The following is a 5,935-nucleotide window of genomic DNA, read 5'->3' as shown; positions in this document are numbered from 1 at the left end:
CTTGATCTTGAATTTCCCAACTTCCAGAACTCTGACAAAAAAATAGCTGTTCTTCATAAATTACCTTGTTTTAGATATTTTGTGATAGCAGCATAAAATAGACTGGGACAGACTCACAACCTTCCCTCACCATTCAAGTATCTGACATATTGCACCAGTCAGTGCATTCCTTTCCACTGATACTCCATTCCTGTTTTAGTCCTCATGCTTTCTGCATACCAAGAAGTGACCTACCATTGCCCATGGCTATGCAGCTAGTGGATGATCTAGCCCTCAAATCTCAATTAAAAACTGCTTCTTAGAACCACTTCTGGTACTATCTTAGGTCAAAGTTTTCATGAAGGAGCTTTCTGGAGGTCAAGAGCTTGGATGCCCAACAAAACCTCTGAAGAAATGAGGGAAGTGAGTTGGGCAGAGAAAAAAGATGAACTGCAATGAAACAGTAACACAAACTTCAGCCGAAGCCACAGGGAGGTCTGTAACTAGGAAGGCCTTTCAGAGTTGTCCCCAAATGTGGCAAGGGGACTGCCTTTACACTCCTGTGTCACTAGTCATTGAAAGTAATTGGCCTCCAGGAAGTGGGGGGTCACACTGCAAAACATCTCTTGTGGTCCTTAGAGAGGGATACAGCTATGAGCAGCCAATACTGAGCAGCAGGGAAAATGAGCTCAGTGTGGAAGGGGGAACCTGGTCAAGTACACACAGTATCTACCTCACCTGCCTTTGCATTAAGCCATTAAAGGACATAATTCAAGTGCAAAGGATGATAAAACAGAGAGACTTGCTCTACAAGATTAAACACAGCTAAAAGCAAGAGATTAAGAAACCCCTGGCAAATTTTGATGAGAGGAGAGATAGATAAGGAACATCACAGGCTTTGCAGTGACATGTTTACTTAGGGTACTACAGCTTGGAGAGCTGCTTGGCCATAGTATAAGCATTCAAGTTTTCCTGAAAAGAAAGGAGAAGAAGAAAAAAGAGAGAGGGGTGAGGGAAAGGGAGAGAGGCTCAAAACAAGGACAAAGCAAGCTGTCCTATGTGGCAAGCCTTTCAACAAGCTTTAAGTCTTTGGTTGCATGAAGGTTTACATACCTTCATGACTTTTGGCAAAAAAAAAGAAAAAAAGAAGAATTTTTTTGCAGTGGGTTTGCTGTCAGAATGCAGGTGTGAAAACCACCACTAAGGCGGAGCCAAAATAAAAAAGGAAAAGACTCACATCAACATCGTCATCATTAGGCACGTAGATCCTGGAAAGTCCACCACTATTGGCCATCTAATCTACAAACATGGTGGAATCAACAAAAGAACGACCAAATTATTTGAGAAGGAGGCTGCTAAGATGGGGAAGGGCTCCTTCAAGTATGTCTGGGTCTTAGATAAACTGAAGGCTAGCATAAGATGTCAGTGGTATCACAATTGACATCTCCCTGTGGACATTTGCGACCAGCAGTATTATGTGGACCATCATTGATGCCCCAGGACACAAAGTCTTCATCAAAAACATGATTACAGGCACATCTCAGGCTGACTGTGTTGTCCTAATTGTTGCTGCCGGTGTTGGTGAATTTGAAGCGGGCGTCTCCAAGAATGGGCAGACCCATGAGCATACCCTTCTGGCTTACACTTTCAGTGTGAAACAACTAATCATTGGTGCTAACAAAATGGATTCCACAGAACCATCCTACAGCCAGAAGAGATACAAGAAAATTGTTAAGAAAGTCAGCACCTACATTAAGAAAATTGGCTTACAACCCTGACACAGTAGCATTTGTGCCAATGTCTGGTTGGAATGGTGATAACATGCTGGAGTCAAGTGCTAATATGGCTTGGTTCAAGGAATGGAAAGTCACCTGTAAAGATGGCAGTACCAGTGGAACCACACTGCTTGAAGTTTTGGATTGTATCCTACCACCAACTCGCCCAACTGACGAGTCTCTGCACCTGCCTTTTCAGGATGTCTATAAAATTGGTGGTATTGGTACTGTATCTGTGGGCCTAGTGGAGAATGGTGTTCTCAAACCTGGCATGGTGGTCACCTTTGCTCCAGTCAATGTCACAACTGAAGTAAAGTCTGCTGAAATGCATTGTGAAGCTTTGAGTGAAGCTCTTCGTGGAGACAATGTGGGCTTCAGTGTCAAGAAGGTGTCTGTCAAAGATGTTCATTGTGGCAATGTTGCTGGTGACAGCAAGAATGACCCACCAATGGCTGCAGCTGGCTTCACTGCTCAGGTGATTATTCTGAACCACCCAGAACAGATCAGTGCTGGCTATGCCCCTGTATCTGGTTGCCTCACAGCTCACATTGCTTGCAAGTTTGCTGAGCTGAAAGAAAAGATTGATCATCATTCTGGTAAGAAGCTGGAAGACGGCCCTAAATTCTTGAAATCTGCTATCATTGATATGGTTCCAGGCAAGCTCATGTGTGTTGAAAGCTTCTCTGTCTATCCTCCTCTGGGTCATTTTGCTGTTTGTGATATGAGACAGATTGTTGCTGTGGGTGTCATCAAAGCCATGGACAAGAAGGTTGATGGAGCTGGCAAGGTCACCAAATCTGCCCAGAAAGCTCAGAAGGTTGAATGAATACTCTCCTAACACCTGTCACTTCAGTCTTAATCAGTGGTGAAAGAACATCTTAGAATGGTTTATCTTAATTGGCCATTTAAGTTTAATAGTAAAAGACTGGTTATTGAACATAATGCACTGTAAAACATTCAGAAGGAAAGGAAAATGTTTTGTGTACCATTTTGTGTGTGTGTGTGTGTGTGTGAATTTTAAGTTGTTAGTTTTTAAAAATCAGCAATTTTTAATGGCAACAACTTGACCAAAAATCTGTCACAGAATTTTGAGAACCATTAAAACAAAGTTTAATGAGAAAATGAAGAAGAAGAAGAAGAAGAAGAAGAAGAAGAAGAAGAAGAAGAAGAAGAAGAAGAAGAAGAAGAAGAAGAAGAAGAAGAAGAAGAAGAAGAAGAAAGAAGAAGAAAGGAGAAGGAAGAAGGAAGAAGGAAGAAGAAAGAAGAAAGAAGAAGAAGGAAGAAGAAAGAAGAAAGAAGAAGAAGAAGAAGAAGAAGAAGAAGAAGAAGAAGAAGAAGAAGAAGAAGAAGAAGAAGAAGAAGAAGAAGAAGAAGAAGAAGAAAGGAGAAGGAAGAAGGAGGAAGAAGAAAGAAGAAAGGAGAAGGAAGAAGGAAGAAGGAAGAAGGAAGAAGGAAGAAGGAAGAAGGAAGAAGAAGAAGAAGAAGAAGAAGAAGAAGAAGAAGAAGAAGAAGAAGAAGAAGAAGAAGAAGAAAGGAGAAGGAAGAAGGAAGAAGGAAGAAAGAAAAAGAAGAAGAAGAAGAAGAAGAAGAAGAAGAAGAAGAAGAAGAAGGAAGAAGAAGAAGAAGAAGAAGAAGAAGAAGAAGAAGAAGAAGAAGAAGAAGAAGAAGAAGAAGAAGAAAGGAGAAGGAAGAAGGAAGAAGAAGAAGAAAGAAGAAAGGAGAAGGAAGAAGGAAGAAGGAAGAAGGAAGAAGGAAGAAGGAAGAAGGAAGAAGGAAGAAGGAAGAAGAAGAAGAAGAAGAAGAAGAAGAAGAAGAAGAAGAAGAAGAAGAAGAAGAAGAAGAAGAAGAAGAAGAAGAAGAAGGAAGAAGAAGAAAAAGAAGAAGGAAGAAGGAAGAAGAAGGAAGAAGAAGAAAGAGGAAGAAGGAAGAGGAAGAGGAAGAAGAAGAAAAAATAATCAGGTGAATATCCATGAATTCAATCCTTTTCCTGAGGAAAGTCAAAGAAAAGAAAATGTGTTTTCTGCAGAGAAATGTACTTATACAAACTCTCCCTTAATATCTTGGGGCCAAACTTACTCCAGATAAATATCTCATTATTTTTAATGTTTTATGTGTTTCTGTTGTTCTTTCTATGTTGGAAAATCTTTTCAAGATCCAGTAAGTTTCAGGCTCCCTACTGGCTCTGGAAATACAGGGATGGATACAGGGGCTGTCCCCAAGGTCTCAGGCCTAGAAAGAAAGATTCCATGGAACAAATAAGTTATAGCAGGGGGAGCAAGTGCTGTACTGGATGAGCACATGGAGAGCTTTGGAAGAAGGAACCAGGACAACTATGCAGAGTAATTGAGGGACAGCCGCTGAGACACCATGAGTGTATGAGACCAGCCAAATTCACTGAATAACTTTGCCACCTTCTGTTTTATTTTCCACACTGTTGTATTGAGCCACTTCAAGACCAGTGCTATTCTTTGCTTCAAATACCTTCTCTGAATCTTGATTCCTAATATGGAAACATAAACATCTGAAGAGTGTGAAAATACTTATAATACTTGCCAAATATAGACACTTTTACAAAAAATTCAAATGTAATGCCTTACTTCTCTGTAGGTAATTTTCAAATGACAATAATAGTTTTGATTTACTGCAACTCAAATCTCAGATACCCCGTGTTAGGAAAATGAAAGAGAGAGAGGGAGAGAGAGAGAGAGAGACAGATACACACACAGAGAGAATTATGCAGTGAAAACTAAAGGGCTGGTGGAGTGGCTCAGGTGGTAGAGTGCCTGCCTAGCAAGCATGAGGCCCTGAGTTCAAACCCCAGTGCCACCAAAAACAATGGTAAAATAAGTCTGAATATATGAATTTCTATGACACTGGCAAAATTCTTATCAAACTGTAAAAATCATGTTGGCATAAAATGAAAACTAAGGAAGGTAAAAGGGACAACAGTACTGAAGTAGAAATTTTAAATGAACTTGAATGTAGAACTCTACTCCTGTAGGTTTTAGATAAGCTGGAGTTAAACTATACATTAGTGTCTAATGGAGTGAGGTCCAAGAGTTTTATACATTTGAACGCAATCTAGAATAAAAGTTAAGAAAAGCTCCATGGAAACCTGTAAATACATGTTTTTCAAGCAATAAGTTTTCTGCATTAGTTAGGAAACCAATCAACAGCAAGTCAAAGAAACTGGACCACATTATTTTAGAAACTCTTTTAGTGCATGGGTGCAAGATAACAGTTGCAACCCAGCCATCAGGTCCCTATGCACCGCAGAAGAGAAAAGTCATCATATAGGCTAACTCATTCCTTTTCATCAAGAAAGCAAAAGATTTCCTGGAAATTACCATAGAATTATGTATAATTTCATGGACCAGAATTTGGGTCCACACCCATCTACAGATGAAAAGGTAGCTTGGGTGAAGAATATTTGGATATCCAAATTTGTAATGAGAGATTCCAAGGGAGAATAGAATGGTCAATGGGTTGGAGAGAATTGATTAAAAGTATTAGTCTAAATTTTCATGGATGAAACAAAAACAAATAAATTAGGGTAGAATCTGCAGCCAGAACAACAGTTCTCTGACTGAATGCATTTAACTGGCCCACACCAACTCAGGATCTCATGGATACCCAGAAAATGCCAACCCATTTCTCTCCACCATCAGGATTCTCCTTCCACTATCTGAATTTATGAGACTACAGCCCCGTACTTACTTGTATCAGAGCCTCCATTTTCTTCCCTTTTTCACCTCTAAGAAGGTAGAAAGCAACATTAAAACTTTCTTTTGTTGACTCAGTAGTGTTCCCACTTTTTAAGGCAGTGTTACTGTCTGGGGATAAAAACTGACTTTTTTTGTTTTGAATTCACTTTAGATTCATAGTAATCCCACTAAACATGACTATCACCAGATGAACTCTACAGCATCCACTGGTGTATATCTTAGTTAATAACTCAAGGTCCCTGGTCATGCACTTGAATGACAGAACGTGACCCTACTACGAGGGTTTCTAAACCTCTCACTTTCTGTGCCAATCTTAAGGTAGCAAAGAATTTGCAATCATCCATGGACATGCACTGAGTAGCTCTGATTTAGAAAAAATAGGAACCTGCTCTTAATTGTTTTCTTTAGCACTGTCATTTAGTCTTTAACCAGATAATAAAAACATGATTGCTGATA

The 5,935-nt window shown here is 39.8% G+C and overlaps 1 non-coding gene and 1 pseudogene across 1 annotated transcript; both read left to right on the top strand.

Moving 5' to 3' along the window:
- Positions 1 to 424: 424 nt before the first annotated feature.
- On the top strand, positions 425 to 2,580 carry LOC109678846 (elongation factor 1-alpha 1 pseudogene; annotated as a pseudogene).
- Positions 2,581 to 4,510: 1,930 nt separating this feature from the next.
- On the top strand, positions 4,511 to 4,583 carry Trnaa-agc (transfer RNA alanine (anticodon AGC)). Its single transcript has one exon. It is a non-coding gene; the product is annotated as a tRNA-Ala (tRNA).
- Positions 4,584 to 5,935: the final 1,352 nt, after the last annotated feature.

Source organism: Castor canadensis, chromosome 4 (assembly GCF_047511655.1).
Source record: "Castor canadensis chromosome 4, mCasCan1.hap1v2, whole genome shotgun sequence".
Lineage (NCBI taxonomy): Eukaryota > Metazoa > Chordata > Mammalia > Rodentia > Castoridae > Castor > Castor canadensis.
Note: the sequence above shows the minus strand (reverse complement) of the source record. Positions and strands in the feature narration are given on the sequence as shown.